Below are 24,737 nucleotides of genomic sequence, written 5' to 3'. Positions count from 1 at the left end.
GACTGAGCTTCTTAAAATGACCTTTTTGTGAAGGTCTTTGGGCAGAATAGCCTTTTGGTGAGGGTCCTCTTTATAACTAGTGGAGAAGGTTCCCCCCCCAAAAAAGATTATGCAGGTGGGATTCCTGTTCTAACTGTTCAGTTGTTTGTGAAGGTTTGGTGAGCTTATGCTGATGTGTCATATGAATGATCTTCTGTAAGCAAGAGTAATAATTGATTGATTATTCACTTTATTCATGGGGAAGTAGCTTTTATGATAAATGAATATTTGATTTGGGATTTCAGTGATATTGGAAACTTTAAATACCTTTAAAGGTAAAGTGTGCCACCAAGTCGATTTCGACTCCTGGCAACCACAGAGCCCTGTGGTTTTCTTTGGTAGAATACAGAACGGGTTTACCATTGCCTTCTCCTGTGCAGTATGAGATGATGCCTTTCAGCATCTTCCTTGATCATTGCTGCCCGATATAGTACCAGCGGGGATTCAAACCAGCAACCTTCTGCTTGTTAGTCAAGCATTTCCCTGCTGCACCACTTAACCTTTAGCACAGCTTATTGTGATGTGATTTTAATTATAAAATTAAAGAAATAGAAACAATAAATATTTTTTCTGACTTGTATTCAGAGGTGATGGTTGTTGCCATTGGGATCAGAATGTTTTTTGCTTTCATGCATATGTTCACAAAGGAAGCTGCCTTTTATCAAGTCAGACCATTGGTACATCTAGCTCAGCATTGTCTACTGAAGGTGGATTTCCAAGGTTTCAGGTGGGAGTCTTTCCAGCCCAACCTGGACATGCTAGGGATTGAACCTGGGACCTTCTGCATGCAAAGCAGATACCCTCCTTCCTCCTTGTCTGTCGATCATCAGCTGCATCATGATCCCTTTTCCTGTTTGGAAGGTGGTACCCTATCAGATAGTGGTATCTCAGTCCTTCTTCACCTAGTGATTCTAATAAGGCACTGGCCAATGAAAGCAGCCGTTAAAACTGAAAAGCAAGAGGATATAGAAAATTCCTACCCTTTCTTTTTCACAGGCAAGTAAATGGGATTGAAGGACTCTTCACTGCTTCCCTTCCTTGTGACTCAAGCCAGAAATGTTGTTGTTAATGTCCAAAACTGACAAAAGTTAAGAAGACCACTCCTTTTTATTGAATATCAGATAGCATGCACATGTCCCTGCTTTCTGCAAAGCAATCTTATCACTAGCTTGGATGGCTTTAAAAGGGGCTTAGACAAAGTCATGGAGGAGAGGTCTATCAATGGCTTCTAGTCTGGTAGCTATAGGCCACCTCCAGCCTCAGAGGCAGGGTGCCTCTCAATACCAGTTGCAGGGGAGCAACAGCAGGAGAGAGGGCAAGCCCCTTTCTCCCTGCCTGTGGGCTTCTTCCCGGAGGCATCAGGTGGGCCACTGTGTGAAACAGGATGCTGGACCAGAAAGGCCTTGGGCCTGATCCAGCAGGGCTGTTCAAATGAGGACCACAAGCACACTTTTTTAAAAAGATGAAAGCTCATAAACTAGGATCGATGTTGATGATGTTACCTGTGCTGTCAGGAAAAAGCAAAAAATCAGAACCAAAACACCGTCAGAACCAAAAAGCCAAGTTTGCAGGCAAAATAGCAACCCATTCAATGAGCTCCTCAGAACTATCCTAAGTAAAGGAGAAATACAAACCCTCTCTGGACACAAGATAATCAGAGTGAAGGGAAGACTGTTCATTACAAAAGAAGATCGGTGGCTGTCCTATACAGCGATGTGGTCCATTCCCTCTTGATGTGGTCTGCTTCTCACTTCGGCATTCCTGTAGAAGTGTGAGGAAATGATCAGTTCTCTGAACCACCAAATATAAGGTTAAAGGTTCGTGCTTGCTGGTGATTCGACAAAACGCCTTAACATATGTTCAGAACCAATAAAACATACATTGCACAACAAATCAACACTGCAATAAATAACAGACAATAAGAATCACACAGCCAACCACAGAGGCAAGGTATTGTGGGACATTTCACTCTGGTAACAAATAAGATTGGTGACCTCTATACTGTGCAGAGAAATGCTGACGGGCAAGAGATGCACCCTGTGCTACTGCAAAAGCTGGTCTGGATGCTCTGTGCCTACGGAGCATTGTGCAATCACAGTTGCGATGCAACTTCTATGGCAATTATGGCATGCTTAGCAGGCACATAGCAGCCTGCCTTTGCAGCAATGTGAGCTCCTCCGTGTTTCTCTGTGTTTCTCCTCCTCAGTGTTTCTCTGTGCAGTATGTGAGCAACTATTTATAAAATCAGATCTAAATCTGGCTGCCATTCTTGCATTAACAGTAACTTTAAAAATCATGGCCAAACCTTTCTGACAAATTAGATATTGAGTCTTCTTTAATTTTTTTGGTACAGATTAATGTTGGAGTTTATTACTGAGCAAATAACCATTTTTGTCCAATTTCAGGATATAATGGACATGATTAGAGCTTCTACCTTTTATTCCCACAAACAGAGACTCTCTTTACAATGACACCTACCTTATTTTACCACCGCCACTGTATAGAAATGCACAGCTGTAAAAGCTCTCTTTAATTTAGGCAAAACAGGTTTTGTGGAATCATTTTTGCAAAAAACTGGCCCTTTTCTGATAATGAAGCCAGAGGGAGAATCTTTGAGCCCACATTGCTGCCAAATCAATTTGCACATCTACACCATAGGTCCTATTCCTATTCTGCATTTTGGCTATATAACCTCACTGCTGCATTGCCCAACTGCTCCTCAAAAAGCATCTGAAAAGCCATGCTGATTAATTATTTCAATTATATTGACATACCAGTTGTCCCTAAAAGAACTGTGACGCTCTGCAGTTGAACAGAACAAATTGGGACATCTTGATTCTCGATCAATTCTCTGCCACGTAATCACCACAGGTAATCATTCTTGGCTCCAAAAGGGGAATTTGAGGCCAAATCATTCGATCATTTTGTGGTGCCTTTATGCATGACAGCCTGGGAAGCCATTTTGCATTACTGTCCTCCTTGCTGTTGCCTGGGGTTTCACTGAGAGAATAATGTGAAATGGCACAGACTGGAGTTGGCTTCAAAGTGGCACTCCATCATCATCCATGGTTTATATAGCACTCCCCCACTGCACACACAAGTGTCTGTGTGAAGCATCTGTTTCCAGTAACAATTACAAAGAAAAAGCCATCCAACAGTACTTCTGGGATGAGATAGCACTCATCTTCTACTGACCATTTTGCTGTTTGATGGAAAACAAATCCACCCTTTCTTGTATACCGGGGTGGCCAGCCTGAAGCTGGACTACATCTCCCATCATCCCCAGCAGCAATCATAGATTGGTATGATGGAAGTTGAAGTCCAACTGAGAGCTTCAGGTTGGGTCAGAGGTTATACATGCATGCAGTGTTCCCTCTAACAGATTCCTTCCCAACTGTTGTCGACTACAACTCCCATAATCCCAAAGCAAAACTCATTGCAGCCAACGTAGTCAACAACATCTGGGAATCCCTGTTAGAGGGAACACTGCATGCATTGCTAATTCATCCTTACACTTTGCATGCACACATTTCAGGGATGAAGGCACCCAACCGGTGTGGGGAAATAGAAGCAGTAGCCTAGGGTGACAAAAACCCAAGGCATGTCAAGGAGACTGCTACCAACAACAACTTTTCTCAGGAACCACCCAGCGACACCTGCTGATGCCAACGCCCCCGCTCTTCCCCACGCCTCTTTTTGAGTACGCCTGTCGCCTGGCTACACGGGGACCTGGGGGCGGGGAGAAAGCTGGCTGCATTTCAGCTATACCCGGCGGCAGCAGCACAGAACAGTTCAGGAGGAGTGGCTAGCGAGGAGGCAGCAAGCAGGCAGCGTGCCGCTCTAGCAGCACACGGGAGCTGTGGGCTGCCTAGGTAATTGTTTGCCGCCTTCCCTCGGGGGCTGGCCCTTTCCTACGCTTCTCTCAATCATTCACACATCGTTAGAGAGGGAACTTTATTTGCCAACTTGGCGGGGGACTAATTTGTAATCTAATCTCTCCTTTGCCTGATCTCTCCCCTAGCAACCTTTTCCATTCTCTTCCCTCTCAATTAAAGCATACCCCACCCAGAGACCATTTCTCCTAACACGGAGTTTATGCTGTTGTGCACAGCTGCCTATATATTGAATATAACAAGCGAAGAGACTGCACAAGGCTGAGGAACCCACTTCAGCCTGTGACTGGCTTCTTCCTCTCTTATTGCTATACCTTCTTCAGCTGTGGTAGGAAAAAGCAAGGACTCTCTCTCTCTCTCTCTCACACACACACACACACACACTTCCTCTGTTGTTGCTATACCTCGTTTTCCACTGGAAGCAAAGGACAAGGAAAACTTATTCTATACTCATAGGAACATAGGAAGCTGCCATATACTGAGTCCGACTATAGGTCCATCTAGCTCAGTATTGTCAACACAGACTGGCAGCGGCTTCTCCAAGGTTGCAGGCAGGAATCACTCTCAGCCCAAGACAGTAAATTTCTTCTGGAAAAGTTTGTATGGTTATGTGCAAAATGACAAGTGTATCTCTTCTAAACAGCAATGGGACAAATTGTGGAAATGGACATTGGAAGTAAAACCTCTCCCCACCCCATTACCTGATGTGCCTTGTAATCCTGCCCCCTCCCCTGCCCGAGTTACAGTACTGCGTGCATATACTTTATAACCCTGTGGGTTACCAAATCCTTGTTTGTAAATCTTTGTAGATATATGATGTACAAACAACCACTTTGTATATAATTGTGCTTTGGTAACATACTGTATACTTTGGTAGTTTGTTGGTTCAATTAAAAAATCTTGTCCTATTAAAAAAAAACCCCTTGTCCTATCTTGGAGAAGCCAGGGAGGGAACTTGGAACCTAGATGCTCTTCCCAGAATGGCTCCATCCCCTGAGGGGAATATCGTACAGTGTTCACACATCAAGTTTCTTTCTCTCTCATTGTCACAAACTTTACCACTCACTTTTCATGCCATTTCACACCACAGTTTACAATATTTTCTATACCACACATGCATGTGTGTATGTGTATGTCTGTAAATAGATAATCTGAGGATATATAATCTGTAGGCCTTCAAAGTGCCACTGGAAAATTTGTTGTTTTCCTTCTTTCTGTTGCAAACAGAGATTATCTTGGCTCATCTATTACAATATAAAAGGGATATGATGACTTGTAACATTAAAGCTCACTTTTAGATCAACCAAATGGTATCTAAAGGGCATGCTGGGGGAATGAGAATAGAGGGGGAAGTGATCAAAAGTGGGGAGCCCCCCAAAAGAAGTTTTTATTTGTCACTAGCTAAAGAAGTCTGGGGACAGGGGAGGAGAAGTCATGTGCAATCAGCTTCCTACCCCCTGCTCTTTTTCTCTTTCTGGGTGCCATGGCTTTTAATTTTAATTTCCTAGTTTAAAAAAACCACACACACACACACACACACACACACACACACACACACACGTTTTTGTTTGTGGTTTATGGAGGAGGAAGCTCATTCATGCTGTTTTAATCCCCCCTCCCAGCAACTGATGGTGGGGAGAGGGAGACCAGATTCAACATGATTTGAAAGCAGTGGATTTGTTCCAATCAATAATTCAACTAAGCACCCTGTGATGCACCATGTAGGCTTTATAGCCTCTGTTAGTCCAATTTGTGCAAAGACATTTAAAAGATCCACCCTGGAATGTTCATATGTGTGTGAAGTTCACAGGTTTGTCTCAAATTGTGTTGATATAAGGAATCTTTCGTTGGGAAGCAACAGGCTTTTGATATCACTGGAGAGTAAGGACTTTCCCCCTTTTCTTTTTTGGCCAGTGCTCAGAATCTGTTTTCAATACCAGGGCTGAGCCTTTATATATGTGAAATGATAGATAGATAGATAGATAGATAGATAGATAGATAGATAGATAGATAGATAGATGTGCCTCTGAGCATGTGCAGAGGGCTTTCCCCTTACCATTAAGTAATGACAGCTTGTCCCTATGCTCTTAATGATCCAGAAGCTGAGGATAGCAATGTGCATTTGTTGCAGGAAAAGTGACAAAGAGTCTTGTGGCACCTGAAACATTTTTAGTAGCAGATTTTTTTCCTGGGCTGCTGAAGGCTGAAGATGATGATAACTCATGGTGATGGTGGGAAGTCCAGCTTCTAATGTAGGGGACTGTAGTCCACAACCGCTTCTGCTACAACAAATGTGTTAGTCTTTAAAGTGTCACAAGATTCTTTGTTATCTTAATGATCAAAGCTCACAGAACAGATGGCATGAATTCCAGTTTTGTCAGCTGCAAACTTTACATGGAGGAAGATTGTCCCAATATCTGCCAGCAAATATAAAATATGCATTTTATTAGTCTGCTGTGAAGGGAAGGAAAATAGAAAGGAGAGATGGTTCCAGGAAAGTAGATTGTTTGCCAAATGGTTCCTAAGTTAAAAGCGCAATACTCAAGATAATAAAAAGAAATGGAAAAAGCTCTTACCTTTATGAATATACAACAGGTAGTAGTAGTATTCCCAGGACCATGTTTTGAGATTGGTTTTTGGAAAACAGGTTCTGGGTAGAAAAAGAGTTTGGGCTGAAACAATATTTCACAGACATTTGAAATTCAATAAACTGTCAGAAAGCTAATTTTTGTAATTTAATGTTTTTTATATATTTTGTGTTTGAAATTTGAAAGCTTTGATGATGAATTTAAAAACCACAACTTTAAGATTACTTAAATCAGATCATTCCGTTTTAAACCTAGTGGCTGACATACTGCACAGTGGGGCTATTCTTACTATCACAAAAATCAGGCTAGGAAAACCCTAGCCTGATTTTTGTGATCGTTAGAACCACCGGGCTCGCAGCTGAGCCTGGTGGTTCCGGAGCGGCTAACCCGCTCCTGTAGCCCACCTCTTAGCCCGGGTTTGCGGAGCGAGCGCTCCACAAACCCTGGGCTAACTGCTCGTGAGTAGCCGCGGCGTGGCTCTGCACCGCGGCTACTCGTGAGTAGATCCCCGGCAGGGAGGCTTAAAAGCAGCCTCCCGGCTCGGGGGTCTCCCCAGTATGTCCTGCATGCTCGTGCAGGGCAGACTGGGGCTTCCGGGGGCCGTGCGGCCCCCGAGCTCCCCAGCCCCCGCCGGCTCCGTCTCGGAGCCGGCCATCGTGTGGGCGGCCGATCCGGCCGCCCAGGGCTCCCTGCGCGCTTGTCTGCGGGGAGAGCGGGCTTAGCCTGCTCTCCCCGCAGTTTTGACAAAACCGGGTCTCAAGGATCGTGAGATCTGGCTCAGTGTTAGGTGGGTGACAGCGCAGAATGGGACTAATGGCTGTATGGTCATGCAACTGCATTTTCACAATTTTCCAGCAGTTGTGCAAGAGCACTCTGCACAACAGCTTCAGCGTTGTGTTTCCGATCCACTCAGCAGCATGGGTGGTGTGATATCACCTGCCTAACGCTGTGCGGCATGTCAGCCTACCTTTTTCAAATTCCCTAAGTCCATCCTAAAGGCTCAGTGGGGACGTAACTTGCCTAGGGAGCAAGAGGTTGCCGGTTCAAATCCCCACTGGTATGTTTCCCAGACTATGGGAAATACGTATAGTGGGCAGCAGCGATGTAGGAAGATGCTGAAAGGCATCATCTCATACTGCACAGGAGATGGCAATGGTAAACCCCTCCTATATTCTACCAAAGACAACCACAGGGCTCTGTGGTCCCCAGGAGTCGACACCGACTCATAGGAACATAGAAAGCTGCCATATACTGTGCCAGACCATAAGTCCATCTAGCTCAATATTGTCTACCCAGACTGGCAGAGGCTTCTCCAAGGTTGCAGGCAGGAATCTCTCTCAGCCCTATCTTGAGATGCCAGGGAGGGAACTTGGAACCTTCTGCGCTCCATCCCCTGTGGGGAATATCTTACAGTACTCACACATCAAGTCTCCCATTCATATGCAACCAGGGTGGACCCTGCTTAGCTAAGGAGACAAGTCATCTTTCCTACCACAAGACTGGCTCTCCTCCTTAGCCTGATGGCACAACTTTACTTTAAGTCCAGCCACTAGATTTTGGCATCCTGAGAAAAAGTCAAGCCACAAGCAGTGTGTCTATTTGAATGTTTTATAACAATTTGGAATTACTGGAGATTCTCTAGACTTGACATTTGGGGAGGGCTATGGTGAGATTGATGGGACTCCCCGCCATCCCCAATCCTGTTGTTGCTGTTACATGAGGTTTGGCTGTTCTTCTAGAGGCTTGACCAGGGCTGCCTACATTGCTCACGGGGTTCTATACCATTACAGTGTGCTAATTAACTTAGCATAGCCAGATAGAGTCAGTATCACCTTTTATTGCTGTTGTGAATCATCATGGTCTTTATCTCATACCTTTAAGCCTTCCATAAGAACAGTCACCAACTATACCTCTTGTTTTTCATAACCTCACAGTTCAATCCCCCCACCCCCCACCTGATGCTCATATATTAACTGATCAGGGGCGTAACAAGGCTGGAGTGGGCCCAGAGACAAAATTTTAAAATGGGCCCCTCGCTGATACACACACACACACACACACACACACACACACACACACACACTCCACAATATATAATCATGTGACTTGCCTCGGGGGGGGGCCTTGAGGCGTGGGGGGGGGCCCAGGCAGCCGCCTCCCCTTGCCTAATGGTAGTTACGTCCCTGCAACTGATTATAATTGGTTATAACACATCTTGCCTCTGAGGAAGTGTGGGTTCTAGTCCATGAAAACTTACACTACAATCCATTTGTCATTCATTACAGTGTCATAAGGGTCTTTGCTGTTCTGACTTGGTTCTCGTTCAGGGGTGGCCAACCTGAGGCTCTCCCACTGTTGTTGGGCTACAACTCCCACCATCCCCTGAGGACAGGTGTTGGTTCAGCAGAGAATGCGCCCCCCCCCCCCGCATGAGTCCTGCTGCCCTCCTGACTCCCAGGGACTCCCTGGCACCTCCCCTCCCTGCCTCCCACAGGCTCCCTTGCCTTGATTTGATGTTGCCTTCTCCCATGAGTAACACAGGTACCATGCCATTTCCCCTTCTTTGTAGGATAAATACATATACAATACAGGAGCCTGGCCACTCTGTATTCTTAGGGATGCTTCATCAGTTGCCAAATTGGAATTTCATTAGCAAAACTGACAGTGTGGAACATCAGCTCGTTGCTTCAAAGTGTGTAGGCTGTGCATGTGGAGATGTGCAGCGGGGTGGGGAGTGGAGAAGCTGCATCTGTTCAGTTACCAGGATTTATTGAGACCAAGCCCTTTTCAGGAATTCAGTTAAATGCAAGGATCCCAGAGGCCAGCCCCACTCTCTGCTTACAGGCATCCATCCGAAAGCGTGAACAGAGCTATATGCACAACTGAACACAGGCAGGGCTCCCTCCCCGACCCTGCCCGTGCGATCAGCAGCTCTGCTTTTTCAAGGTTTACAGCCCTGTAGAAATAGCATGGCTCTGTTCACACATTCAAATGTACTTATAGTTTGGGGGAAAGGGTTGTAGTCTCAACAAATCTGGGGAGCGTCCCTATCCCATTACAGAAAGTTGTTGTCCTTCTGTAGGTGTTTGCAAATTTTTTGCCACTGTCACACCCATGCTAACTGGATCTTACATGCATTTGACTGGATCTAGGCTTCTGGTTGATTGCTCTGTTGGCAACAGGTTGCTGAATTAGATGGACCTTTGGTCTGATCCAGTAGAACGTTTCTTAAATTCATTTGTGCTCTGAATAGTAGTGCCGTGACACACCTGCCATTACCTTTTGCCTTGCTTGACCTTTTGGCTCCACTTTGGGAGAAAATAAACCCTTTTATCTTCTTCTCTCCATACTTGGGGCATCAATGTTCATTTATTTGACAAACTGCAACCTGTTCTGTACTCCCTCTTTAAGAGGCAAACCCAGGAGACCTCATGATGAGACAGATCATTTGAGCAAATAGGAGGATACAAATTCACTGTTGCAGGAGAAGCCTGTGTGAGTGGTTGAGTCTGTCTGATCTGTCATGGCCCAGATAGCCTAAGTTATACGCAATATTTCTCCAGTCTAAGTGTTTCTGCCTTGGCTTTTCCAGTGAGCTGGGTACTTAGAAGGCGTCTTCTCACATATGCAAGAGACCCATACAACCTTATGCTACAACACATTTCCTAATCTTGAAGATACCAAGTAGACTCTTAATTGTTTTTGCTGCAACAGACTGACATGGAATTTGACTCTGGAATTTGTCCTTCTCCAGTGTATTAAACAGGCCTGGGAGTATATTCCTAATAAACTCCCATTGAACTTATTTGCAACTGCAAAGGTCAGAGGAAGAAATGAGCTGAATGCAAGACACCTCAAATGGCACAGATTGTTTGGAAGACTAGCAGAACCTTGTTTCATTTTGTCACCAAATTAGCAGCTTGTGCATTTCCTTGGATGCTCAAAGTATGCAGAGGGAAAGGCAGGGCAGCATTCTTCTAAAAGCAGCTGGCACAACAGAGATGAACTGCTCTCGATAAATAAATTACATTTCAGTTCACAAAAGAAGCCAAGGCCAACTGGGGGAAATGAAACAAGTTCTGTCGCAGGTAACACAGCCAGCCTCTGAGATGGCAACTGGGGACACGTGAGTTGCCTCCCTCCTTTCCACAGCTGTCTCGGTTGCTGTGCTGTGCTGCAGGATATGACTGGGGTTTTGTTTGTTTCTTTGCCTTGGGAGCCCATTCAAGGCCACTTCAAAATTCACAGACGGAATGCACTTCCATGCTAAAATGTGTAACCTGTGAAGCAGCCCTGATTTCTTGCCGTCAGAGACCTCAGTTAAAGACTCCTGATGCACGCACAGATTGCTAACTGAGTAGTAAACTGTGCTTCACTAGTGGGGGGAAGGAAGGAACATTGCAAGATAATTTCTGAAACGAGACCTCTCAGTCACTGCAACCTCACTTTAGAAATGACATTGCAATGTTTCTACCTTGCATCTTTCCTCCTTCTTTTGAAAAGGGGTGTGTTGTGGGAGGCGGGGTCACGCTTCCAAGGGAGGATTATGTTAGAATTGCACATACCAGCATGCTTTCTAAGTTAGACCCTGCAACGGGGTCATGTCATATCTCAGAAGTGTGCTTCCACACTTCCTGTGTTGTGACACCGCAGTCCCTACGCAGACAGCAGGGTGCTGTTCACATTTCCAATGCCTTGTTTCAAATTGAATCGCTGCGATATAGAGAGGAGGCGTCGTATATCTGGTGTTTAAAAGTTGCTGGTTTTTTCAGGTTGTTAGTCCGCGAGACTGCTCCCCCTGCTGTTTACGTTTTGAATGCGACTTACTGGAACGGAGGCATTTTGCTGCTGTTGAGCAGCTAGACTGGAAAGCGGCCAGGTTTCAGCACAGTATCTCAGTGCTTGAAGGAGATTTCACAGTACAGCCAGCTTGTTCACATGATCACTGGCAGGGTGGAAGAAGCACCCAACCTGGGTAGGAGATCTGGGTGCGCTCCCAATTCCAAGTTGTGAGAACTCCAAACATTAAGGTAGGTGGCAGGGAGTGCGATCGTGGGCAAGGCGGCAGCTGGGTAGGACGGCTTTTCGTCCTACCTTAGTAAAATGCTGGAGATGGAATCGGGGGTGGTGCTTGTTCTACCCAGCTGCCGCCTCACACCTGATCACATTCCCTGCCTCCTACCTTGATCTTTGGAGTCCACATGGCTGCCAGTCAGGAGAGGACTAGGCTCTCCTTCCTAGGCTGGGTGCTTCTCCTACCTTCCCGGCAGTCATGTTAATGAGCCTAGTATATTTTACATTTTGCCTAGCCTCCTTTAAAATGAGTGTGTGTGTGTGTGTGTGTGTGTGTGTGTGTGTGTGTGTGTGTAAGGGCCAAATGTGAAACAGAGAGGCTGTTCTCATGTGCAGGCAGAACCGGGCTAGCGAAGCCAAGCCCAATCTTGCCCATGCGTGAGAACTGGCGGGATCACGCCCAAACCTGCTGGTGCCTCGGTGGCAAACCCACCAAGCCAGCCACCCTCTTAAAATGGGGTCGAGAGAGCGAGCACTCTCTTAACCCCATTTTTCTGATTGTCTGCCAGCCTCGGCAGAAGCACCTGGGGCTGGGAGACTGCGGGGCTCCTGGCCGGCATTGGGGGAATCTCTACAATGCTCCATGCACTCGTGTGGTGCATTGTGGGAGTTCTGGGGGGCGGGGCGGGGCCATGCCTCCTGGCACCCCAACCCTTGGTGCTTCCAGAGGAGGCAGCAGCGCATCTGGGCGTGCGATCTCCGCCCCCAGAACAACAGAGAGGATCATCTGCCAGGGAGGTGAGCTTTTTGAGGCTCCCTCCCCTACCCCTTGAAGCCCTTTTGCACAGATCATGTGAAAGGGCTCAGAGAGTTATAAATGTTCATACCACACTTCACTATGATCTCTCAGGGTTCTGATATGTCTTTCCCTGACCCCTTGGAAATGGTTATGGGGGCTCATGCTCAGCTCAGACTTGTGTAGAAGAATTGTGTCCTGCTTGTGTACATCGGCTAGCACTTCACTCTCTCAGTCTCCAAGGCAGAGACCTCCACTACAATATATTTTGTCTGTTCCTTCTCCCCTTGAAAATGGGTATGGAGGTTGAGCTGGTATCTGACCCTGAAAAGCCAAATTGTGCCTTGAATATGAATGCCAGCTTTCAGTCCAATAACTCAGTGTTCAAAGCAGGTTGTGTTGCATACAAGCAAAGCAATAAACAAATCGAAGGCTGAACAGGCAAGTTAACTAAAAACAGCTTAAGACCAAAAACATAGTAGGAGCCAATAAAGAAAGACACAATCAGTCGTACAAGCACAATATTAATCTTTAGCAGCAGGAATCCCAGGTGAAACTACTTCCATCAGCCTCTAAAAACCTGGATGAACAAAAAGGGTTTTTGTTTTAACAGGCCTTTTAAGGGCACCTGCTGAACTGATGAGCATTTCTGGGAAGAGAATTGTGCTGGAAAATTGCCTCCTTCACAGAAATGGGTGCACTCTTTGTGGTTGTCACACTAACCTTGGAAGGCAAAGGTATCTGGAGCAAGGCCATACTTGAAGGCTCATTTCACCATGTGGGAGAAGATTCCTTATCTATTCAAGGCTTAAAAAAAATAAAAATGAAACCCTTGAGTTGTACCCAGTAACTGGGTTTGTTCTTCGCTTGTGTGGGCTTAGATTTCAGACTTTGGAATTCACATCCCTCTGTATTTCTTCTACTTGAGAACTGCTGTTCACAGAGATTAATGTTATCAGCCTTTCCCCAATAAATACAGCACAAATGGTGGCTTATAATTAGTCACAAATACGCACTCCTTTTCTTAATGAGATTACATCCCATTGCTTCTGTTCTTTCAGCCTTTACACAATGACTGTGGGGAAGGCTTGAGGACATGGTGGTGGCTTGTGTCAGGGTGTGTTTGGCATGGCAGAAATGATGGGTGAAGGCCTGGGCTGTGGGAAATGAAGTTGTCAGGGGAGTAAGACTGGCGTTAGGAAAAATGATTGCTTTTGTTGGATCATCTCATAGTTTAAAGATGTTGCATAATTTTAAGGTTAATGGGACGCTTTATCAGGCAAATTGAGCATAAAAAGACAGCATAGACAGTGATAGATAGATAGATAGATAGATAGATAGATAGATAGATAGATAGATAGATAGATAGATAGACAGGAATGGATAACAGCAAGTACTGAGCCATGCCTACTACTAAACCAATAATGCCATGTCTGCAATGCAGCATATTCCAGTTTCCCCAAGGTTTATCATGGAAGGATCAGTGTGTGGAACAGGCAGAGGCATAACTAGGGATAATAGCGCCTAGGGCAAGCACTGAAATTGCGCCCCCTGTCCAAACAGATGACACCCATCTTTCAGATAGTTTTACCATAATATCAGCTCAAAAATAAAATTCAAGCTCTTTAATCTTTTAATATTTCAAAAACTATTTAACAGTGGATGTAGCCAGACCAAAAAATGCTGGAAAATTACAAATTTCATTATGCTGGGGCTCATTAAAAAAAATTACCTGTAGCCCCTTCGGGGGGCTTCCTAAAGGCTGTGGGGGGGGCCTGCAAAGGTTCCCCCTTCCCCTGCCAGCCTCTTAATTCACTGCCACATCCCGTCCTAGGTTGATTTCCGGGCCTGTTCGGACCTGCAAAGATTGGCATGGTGGCCATTTTGGAGGCCACCACACATGCTCAAATGGCCTCTGCATGGTCTGGCAATGCCTAGGGCCTCACAGGGACCATCTGAGCATGTGCGGTGGCCATTTAAATTTGTTTTTAAAAAATGGCCACTGAAAACAAAATGGCTGCCACACATGCTCAAATGGCCTCTGCAAGGCCTGGCATGGCCTAGGGTCTCACAGAGGCCATTTGAGCATGCATGGTGGCCATTTTGTTTTCAGCAGTCATCCATTTTTATTTATTTTTTTATTTTTAGAAATGGCACCCCCTTCAAGTGGCGCCTGGGGCATGTGCCCTGCCTGCCATACCCTAGATACGCCCCTGGGAACAGGGGCTAGTGACTGTAGAACTGGGGAGACTAGGGTTCAGTCTTTGCTTCAGCTGAGAAGCCCACTGGGTGGACCAGTTGCTCTCTCTCATCTTAATCTATCACACCAGGTTGTTGTGTGAATATAACAAGAGAGCCCCATCATCACCTTGGAATCCCCAAGATGAGAGGTGGTGTGTACATTTTAAAAAATAAATTGTGCTCTGAGCTACTTGGACAAAAGTTCAGGGGAGGGGAGAAATTTGATAATTCCATATGTACTGTACACTGTTTGGTTGGTGCACAAAACGTATTGCTTATATCACATTTTCCTTATATCAGCTGCTCCTTCCCTGAGCCCCTTACATAATTTCCTCCCCCTGCCTCCACACTGCTCTCTGCATATCTTGTCTGTTTATTTTGGTTACGGTGGAGACTGTTGTGTAGGCTTTCTTTGTCTGCCACTCTGTAATGTCAACCAGGGATGGCCCTTCCATAGGGCAGGGTGAGGCAGTTGCCTCAGGCAGCCTGGGTGTGATGAAGGGTACAAGGGGCGGCAAGCCCTACTACCTTGCTCCCAAAGGCACAACTGCCCACAGATTGGGGGGAGGGGGGTGCCACATAGTCCTTTACCTTACACAGCAAAATGACTGGGACCATGCCTGACAATGCTTCCGATTTGTTTGTTTCAGTCCCTCACAGCAGTTATGCTGTACTGCTTCCCAGAATGATTGTGCAAGAACAACCAAAAGCCAACAATCCTGTTTCACTGTGAACCTGGAAGTTTTTCACACCTGGCTCTTAGTTTGCATCTCCTCCGGAATGGAGGTATGTGTCCACATATCAGCCACATTTACCCCGAAATCTCTGTGAGCTATCAGGGAGCACTTGACACACAATTTGGGTTTTTCATCCTGCGTTAGAGTGTAGCCTAATTTATATCTGGAGTGGGGGGAAAACCACCGTCTGCATCAGGGTTTGGGGGCAACCTGACGCAGTGAAGCCTCACAGAAAACCCATGCTAAAGCCTGCTGTCAGGGAAAGCTCCAGGGGGCAAGGGAAGAGTATAAGCTTGAGGAATGCTCTCCCCAAACATGCCAACTTTCCTCTCTACCTTGCAGCAGGCAAATGTAGATTTTTCAGGAGGCATTTGGACTGCAAGTGAATTAATCTATATCTCCATTGTTGCAGATTGCTTTATCATCCTCATCATCATCATCAGCAGCAGCAGCAGCAGCATTTTATTAATTAACATTTCCCTTCAAGTTAAAGCAGTATTAGTGAGATAACTAATTCTTTCATTTCCCTAGGAGGCCATTTTAATAGGCACACAACCCTCCAATGTAACATGGACTACATTTTACCTTGTGCTAACGCATTGTCAGGAAGAATCTTCTCTCCCTGCCCCATGTGCCCCATCTTGTATATGTTTCTTACAGTCTAGGCAGCAATCATCGTCTTTACCATTGTAAATCTGTCATCATTTCCATGAATAGTTTTCCCCTATGATGAACAAAATCATGCCACTATAACACAGCTGAGGTTAAAACGCGATCAGTTGTATAGAACAGTGTTTCTCAACATTTTTGGAGTCAGCAGTTAGTAAGGGGTCGCCCTCCTCACCCCCAACCCCCCCACAAAAAACGATTTTAGGCAGCTCTCTGGAGCTCATTTCCAGGCAGCCCTCTCTGCTGGATAATATTCATTTTGAGGAAGTGAAATGAACGTTACCCAGCAGCAAGGGCTGCCTGGAAATGAGCTCCGGAGAGTTCCCAGTGACCCCCACTGAAGCAAAATTGGGGTTTTTTTTTGGGGGGGGGTGTTAATTTTTATTAGTGATGCCTCACGGACCGGTACCCAATGCCTCGTGGACTGGGACCAGTCCGTGGACCGGTGGTTGAGAAACACTGTATAGAAGACCAGATTTATTTGCTTGAAACTATCTGGCTACAAAATATGGCCACCTTTGCATTTATGGAAACTAAACAAACACAATGAAATGAATCAAAACATTGCAAAGCCAGCAAAAAAGACAGAATCAATCAAGATTACAACAATAGGGTGGTAGAATACTGAACATGTTACATTCTCAAGAAGCTGTAACGTGGGGTTGAAAAGACTCTGTACTTCAAAAGCTCCATACCTTGCAGAAGTTCAACAGACACAGCTTTTCCATCTCTGGTGGGAAAGCATTACTTGCCGAATTTCTGTCTGGCAGGCAAATGTTAAAGGTGCAATGCCTTTGTGGGTTTGAAGAAGGTGGGACTCCTATGCAAATAGTGATAAGAAACCTTTTGACTGAAAACTGAGAAGGCCACATTGATGTCAACCCTATTGTAAAGTTTGTAAAAAGATGCAAAGTGCTGTCATCCCAGCAACGCATACTGGGCTAAATTCCCTAAAAAGACAAGACTTATAAGAACACAAATATCACCTGACTGGATCAAATTAGTGGTCTATTTTGTAAAGCACTTGGTTTTCAATGGCAGAACACCAGGGAACTTCAGAAGCAGAGCAAGATGGTGAAAGGCACCCTTTGTTTCTTCCCCGTATCTGGTAGGCTGCCTCTAAACATGGAAGCAAGTTGCAACATACTAGTTTGGAGGATAAAAACCCACAAGCTGTCTTCACATGCTGTCTCCACAAAGTGCCCATCTTCAGCCCCCCAGCTGTGGTTGGACCAGAGCTCCCACTGTGGTGAGCCGGTAGAGGGTTTCCTGACCCAAACCTCCCCTAAGTTTGTAAAAAAATTCTCCAGGGGAGCCACCACCAGTCTCCTATGAGACAAACTAACTTTGCAACCTTTTCAAGAGTGTGTAGGCAGAGCAGACATATAGGGAGGCAGCAAGGAGCACGTTTCCAGTCCAGATTAAGTTTAAAACAATCAAAATCTAGTTCATTCAACTAGCTATAAAAAGCAGGACAGTTTACAGGCAAACAAGGCAAAATGGTTAAAATGCACACAGTTGCTGCAAGTGCTGAGTGGCTCAAATCACTCAGTGGCTGCTACCTGTGAAGTAGGCCCATTGGAAACAATGGCAGGAGGAGCTCATTTGCATGCTGCTGCTGCTGTGCTGGCAGTTCCCATCCCATTTCCCCAGCCACCGTGTCTTTTGCAGCAGGCTGCCTCCTCGTTTCCTCAGTGACTGAGTGGCCCAGGGGCCCCAAGGAGGGACTTCTTCTTCTTCTGACTGGGCCCTGTGTCTCTGCTGCTCCACAGCTCTGGTGTGCAGCCAGCCAGCTCCCCCCAGGCCAGGCCAGGCAACTTGTGCTTCCCCATAGGCACCACTGTGGAGGGGAGGCTAATGTTGAACTGTGGGGAAGGGGGAAGTGAAAGGCATCATTTGTCCCATGGGATTCTGTGATCCAGAGGCTACTGGTGTTTGAACTGTGTGGAAAGGGGTCTGTTGTGGTTTCCCTCCCCCTTGAAAATGAAAAGAAAATGCACCATCTGTCCCATAGGATTCTGTGACCCAGTCAGAGGAAGGCTGCTGTTTGAACTGTGTGGAAAAGGGGGTTTGTGGGTTGTATTTATTCTCAAATTATCCTGTTTTTAGCAAAACATGCATGTATTATACCAATTAGCATATGTAAATTTTATGCAATTTTTAATGCAAAACAGAGACTTGTAAGATTTATTTTGGTGAGCAACACCATTTCCACTTTGTTGATAACAGATTTTGACTACCCAGACCTGGCAACCCTAGTGAGCCCTCTGGAGCTCATTCCCAGCCGGCGTTTGCTGGCTGGGTGCACACTTTGTTCATTGTCTATTCTATGCTTAAAAGCTCATTGTTCTTAAGTCTTCCTTCAAATGGTTTTATTCCTCTGATATTTACTTCTTTTGACATCTTTTTTTAAAAAAATTTCTTTTTACATTCTTCCTAAAGTGGGATGACTAGAAGAACATGTGGTACTTTAAATTGGGGGTGGGGGAGAGAGAAAAGCAATATATCAACTGGGACTGTATTATAAATCATAGAATCATTTAGAAATAATACTAGTTGATCATACAAAATTGAAATGCTCAAAGCATAAGATAGCACTAAACAACATCCAATCAAAAGAAAATTATATAGTCCATGATATATGCCGAAATGACAGCAACCCAATGATCAGCTGTTTCTAACTTTTTGTCAAGTATTCATGTGTAAGTTTACTCAATCAATATTTTGATCAAAGATCAAACACATGTGTGGTTAGTATTGTCTCCCATGAACATCAACCATATCTTCGCTGCAACTCCTGAACCATTTTGGAAAAAACTTTTGAAGATATGGAATAAATCCTCTTCATACGGAACTTCAAAATCTTCTCTTAGGATGCAACACATCATAACAGACTCTTTAGGTTGCAAAAGAATTTGGATGTGTTGCATCATAAGAGAAGATTTTTGAAGTTCCAAGGCCTATCGGGTCCAGCATCCTGTTTCACACAGTGGCTCACCACATGCCTCTGGAAAGCCCACAGTCAAGAGCTGAGGGCATGCCCTCTCTCCTGGTGTTGCTCCCCTGCAACTGGTATTGAGAGGCATCATGCCTCTGAGGCTGGAGATGGCCCACAGTCACTAGACTAGTAGCTATTGACAGACCTCGCCTCCATGAATTTGTCTAAGCTCTGTTTAAAGCCATCCAAGCTAGTGGCCATCACCACATCCCGTGGCAGAGAATTCCATAGTTTAAATATGCACCTTGTGGGGAAAAAACTTCCTTTTGTTGATCCTAAATTTCCCGGCCTTCATTTTCATGGGATGACCCCTGGTTCTAGTGTTGTGAGAAAGGGAGGAAAATTTCTCTCTGTCCACACTCTCTATTCCATACATGATTTTATAAACCATTACCATGTCTCTCCGTAGTTGCGTCTTTCCAAACTAAAAAGCCCCGGATGCTATAGCTTTACCTGGAGAAGGTGCTCCAGGCCCCTGATTATCTTGGTTGCCCTCTTCTGCACCTTTCCCCAGTTCTACATTGTCCATCTTAAGATATGGTAACCAAAACTGTACGCAGTACTACAAATGTGGCCACACTATAGACTTACAGCAATCTTCTGTAATCCATGAATAAAATGGTGAGTCCCCCCAAGTTAGAATAAAAAGGAGTTAAAAAGGAGTTCATTCACAGATTACTGCAGATTGTGAGTAGCTGGTGCTAAGAACATTACACAACATCCTTGTACATCATGTGGATCTCTTGTTTTATGCATAATAGTAATTTGTGCTGAAGTTGGAATATATCACCTTCGGGAAGAGCCCCTAGTGCCCTTTAGTACAATAGAGTATGAGGATGAGTAAAAGTAGTATACTGTATGTACTCATGGCAGTATTTCCAAGGTGATCCAAACCTTTGGAAACATAAACTTTTTGAAACTTTGATAAACATAATGAACCTTTCCACAGTTGTGTTGAAATATGTGATCCCCTTGGTGCAGGAGTTCTTTGGGAAAGTACATGCATTTGCTGAATTAGAATTTATCCTCATGTTTGATTCTATTAATTGAGGAGTTGGTCGAGGGCCAAAATTTTCTCTCCCAGAACATGTGTTAAAATTAGCATAAGAAAGCTAGGAAGATTGTGGTATGACAAAAGTGCTATTTTTGTGAATGGTCTCTTTGCTTATCATATATACTTCTGAACTTTGCATAGAAATGTCTCAGATTGTTTCTTTTGCATTGCATGGCCTTTTGACCCTTTTTGTATGTACATATTAGACCTGTGCAAAGATTCAGCTTTAAAATTCAAAGCTAAATCATTTGCCCCTTGCCCCTAGCCCTGTATGGAGACAGCTGCTGCCCCCACATATTTCTGCACAGAACAGTCCATGCACGGTGCTTGCGGAGGGCCCTTAAAGGGAAGAAACGCTGTTGGAAGCCCCAGTGACATCTTGGAAGGTGTGTGAGGAATGTTGTGAAATGTAGTCCATTTATATGTACTGTATTTACCTGAATTGAAGACGAGTCTGAACTTAAGACAGTCCCCATAAAAAGTAGAGGTTAAATGCAGGTTATACCTGTTGAGGGATGTGACATTAAAACCCTCACACAGCAGAGTATGTTCTGATGGTAAAGAAGTTCAGGCCAAGAGATAATCTGAAGACAGTAGGTTGAGTTCAAAAAACAAATAAAGATTTATTAAGAAACTAAAACATCACATACTAAGAGAGACATACTCAGCATACTGAAACAGGTACTAGCCTTCAACAACAACTGAACAGTTCTAACTCTAACTGACCAAGACAGACTTATTAACATCTCAGCATGCCTCTAGTGACCAGAAGAGGTTACTGCTGTGCTAAGAGCAATGCTTTAGGATTCTCACTTCTAACACTCCTTATTGCTCGAGCACCAATCAGCAATTACCATAATATCTCACAATACTAGAAAACAATCTCTTGGCAATGGTTTTGTGAGTCCATCAGTTATCATCTTCTCGGTTGGACAGTATTTTAACTCCACAAGACCGTTTTCTTGTATGCTTTGTTCTGGATTTTCTCTTCACCATTTGTGAAAGCGAGATACAACTTTGATTGTACTCCAACAATTCAGTTGATCCTGGTTCATCAGCTCCAAAGTCTTGCAACAATCTGCATAACCATACCATCTCCTCACAAGCCTGAGTGGCTGACACATATTCCGCTTCCGTAGAGGAAAGAGCAACAGTGTTTTGCTTTCGACTGTACCAACTAACTGCTCCACCTCCATAAATGAACAGGTATCCACCTGTGGATGTACGATCTATTCTGTCTTCTGCCCAGTCTGCATCCATATAGCACACTAGTCTAGGATTACTACTTGCTGGCAATTTAGATTTTAGATGAGCTGCATCTTTAAGGTACCTACCCAGTCTTTTAACTGCAATCTAGTCATTTTTGCTGTACTCACTTTCCAGCTTGAAATTCCCACAGCTCCAGCCGTGTCTGATCTTGTTGCTATGGCAATATATAGAGTTTTTCCATTTGCTTTCCTGTATTGCCTGTTATCTGGAAGAAGTTCGATGTTTACATCTTCCTTGAAGAAGGTAGTTGCCATTAGAGTGTTGAATTGTTTAGCTTCTGCAGAGGTGCAACTAGGTAATTTTGGAGCCTGGACCTAAAGGCCTTTTGCCGCTCGCCCCCGTCCCCCACAAGATAAGCATCAACCCCCTTACACACACACACACACACACACACACACACACACACAGTGACAATGGCAGTATTTTTAACATGTGGGTTCTTGAGGGCACAAATAGCAACTGAACATTTGCATGGACAGTCCTGCTACTTAAATTAGTGGAATGCACTACTTTTTACACCAGAACATGCTCAGGGAAAGGTGAAACCTTTTTTTTTTTTTAGCATTTTTAGAAGAAATTCTGAATAAGATATTTCCCACTGATCTGCACATACCACATTTTGCATTGACAGTCCTGCCACTTAAATTAGTTGAATACACTACTTTTTATACTAGAACATGCTCAGAGAATGTCTACCCCTACCCCTGCTCTAAGGGGAATATCTTACAGTGCTCACATGTAGTCTCCCATCCAAAGGCAAACCAAGGTGGACAATTCATGCTTCCTACAAGACTAACTCAGCACCCAGGGAGAAACAAAAATTTACTGACCAAAATTTACTGAAACCAAAAGCACACAAAGATCACCCCTCTCTTTCTACTATCCTGTGGAATGAGCAGAAACACTTATTCTGATCAGACAGCTTGCCTGCCAAGAGCCAGTAATGGTTCTATATGGGAGGTAGACCAGCACCCAAATGCTAAATAAAAAGTTTAGCATTAAATGGGAGGAGGAGAACTGGGGGGAGAAAAAGAGGGAGCCAAAGCCTGCAGTCCTTGCTCAGCTGCAAACACATACTGTACATAAACACACACTAAAAACAATGATAATCACCCTGAAAACTTGGTTGATTTAAAACCTGGGTGGGTTTGCACAAATGTGCAAAAACAACAAAGTCCAGCCTTGGGAAAAGCGGAAACCTCCACCACTTTCCCTTACCCCCGCTGCACTGCCCTGCCCTTGCCTTAAAAAAAAAAAAAAACCAGTGCAAAAACAAAAGCTGAGTGGGGTGGGGAGAAGGAACTAAAATTTACAGTTTTGCTGGAGGATTAAGGCCATGCCACAGATTCCACCCTCTTGCTGGCTGACCTGATTCTCACCACCATTGCGAGTTGCTGCGACTGGCCAGGTTCCTGCCACCATTGCATTCTTTCCCTTCCACTCTGCCCATGCAGGCATGTTCATGCGGTGCAAATCCTGGCATGGCACAGCACAGTGGTGTGGGCAGGCCGGAGGCAATGTGACACTGCATGGGCCAACCAGTGGCAGCCCACCACTTTTGCATACTTGATACAGGAGGGAATTGGGGGGGGGGCAAGGCCTGCGGGGGACTGGCCTTCTGCCTGAAAGTCTGGTGGAAAGGGCACCTCTGGGCATCTGTAATACCCAGACATTGTAAAAGATGTTTTATCTTTTGTTTCTTATTAAGAAGATAACCTCTATTTTGTTCTCTTTCTATGAAGCTATTCACATGAGCAGAAAACAGAGTGACCTACTGAAAGCAGACAGAACCCTATTTTTACCTCATAGCAAACAGACTTGCGCATGTTGCAGACTCAGCAGGGAGTGTGAGCAACAGACGATTAACTTTTTAAGGTTCCCCAGCCACAGCTAGCATTGTTGGTCCTCCAGCCCCGCCCCTAGCAACAGCAGCTCCATGAGTGGACAGGGCAAGCATGTGACCCAAGGAGACCACTCAGAAGGCTCCAAGCTACAGTCCCGCTTTGCTGCTCCCTGATTGGTAGCCTCAGTTAACCCTTTCCTGGCAACTGCAGCAATGTCAAAGGCACTGAACTCCGTCCCCGTGCCCCAAACTCCCTGTTCCCAACAAGGCAGGAGAGAGAAGAGAGCATCTGCAGCTGCCAGCAAAGGAAAAGCCAACATGAACACACACAAACCCCAACACACACCCCAGATCCAGGAGGGACACAGCAGATCCCCCCTGGAGCAGTTGCCAGATGCTGGTGAGAGCAGTTGTCAGATGCCCCCACAACTAGCCCAGGCACTAAGCTGGTGGCAAGGGCGATGAGATGTGTCTCCTACCACCCCTGTCCAGTTGCTACCCTGATCACAGTGGACGGGGAGACAAGGAGGCAATGGGGAGTGTGCACCTGTCCTCCTTGTCACATGTGCCACCACCCCCTTCACTCTTGCTGTGGCAGCCCCCATAGCCCCATCTACAACAGCATGGTTTGGGAAGGCAGAAGCCGGCCATCCCGCCTGCTCCCAGCCTGTTGGAGACGTTGTTGGACCCACCTGGAGCAGCCACCGTCTGCTTGGGAAGGAGGAGAGCATTGGCAAGGAAGACTCTTTGCTGTGTACACTGGCCCTGCTACCTCTGGGAGAGGAGCACTGGTGGGTCCCTGCTAATGGAAGCCGTTCTCCCCATGGCAGCTGCTCTCTCCTTTGATGCTGCCACCCTGCTGCAGGCTTCTTCTTACCATATAGTGGACAAGCATGCACTCCCTCCCCCTCCCCTCACTGGCACCAGAAAGGGGAGAGCAGCAGCCCCATCACCTGAGGGCTGTGGGCGACAGATGGTTGGCTGAGCTGTGCCATGAAGCGGCAAGAAGCAGGGAGCGTGGAGGCTGTCAGGCGAGCAGGCGACAGTCCCTGGCAGTGGCAGGGGGAAGGAAGGACTGTGAGACAGTGATAGAAAGACAGAGGACAGAGAGCATGAGCACGAGACTTGTGGGGGGGAGAGACTTGCGGGGGGCGAGCGGGGTTGGTGGAAGATTTGCAGGGGTGGCGAGAGTGAGCGAGAGCATTGCGGAGGCGGCGAGATTGAGTGAGAGCATTGCGGGGGCGGCGAGATTGAGTGAGAGCATTGCGGGGGCGGCGAGAACGAGTGAGAGCATTGCGGGGATGACGAGAACGAGTGAGAGCATTACGGGGGTGGTGAGAACGAGTGAGAGCATTGCGGGGGTGGCGAGAATGAGTGAGAGCATTGCGGGGGCGGCAAGAGTGAGCGAGAGCATTGCGAGGGTGCAATGCCACAGGTGAGCTCTCTGCCTGGCATCTCCAGGTCGGGCTGAGTGGGAATCCTGCCTGAGAGCCTTGGGAAGCCACTGCCAGTCTGTGTAGACAGTACTAAGCTGGATGGACCAATGGTCTGACTCAGTGGAAGGCAGCTTCCTATGTTCATATTTTCCCTTAGGCTC

General features: G+C 45.7%; 1 long non-coding RNA gene across 1 annotated transcript in view; it reads left to right on the top strand.

Annotated features, from left to right (window-relative positions):
- Positions 1-3,774: 3,774 nt before the first annotated feature.
- LOC128340816 (uncharacterized) overlaps positions 3,775-24,737 on the top strand; it is a 58,584-nt gene continuing 37,621 nt past the window's right edge. Inside the window, exons 1-2 of the long non-coding RNA XR_008313995.1 lie at positions 3,775-3,911; positions 15,221-15,356. This is a non-coding gene — a long non-coding RNA (uncharacterized LOC128340816). The remainder of the gene's footprint in view (positions 3,912-15,220; positions 15,357-24,737) is intronic.

Source organism: Hemicordylus capensis, chromosome 1 (genome assembly GCF_027244095.1).
Source record: "Hemicordylus capensis ecotype Gifberg chromosome 1, rHemCap1.1.pri, whole genome shotgun sequence".
NCBI lineage: Eukaryota > Metazoa > Chordata > Lepidosauria > Squamata > Cordylidae > Hemicordylus > Hemicordylus capensis.
Note: the sequence above shows the minus strand (reverse complement) of the source record. Positions and strands in the feature narration are given on the sequence as shown.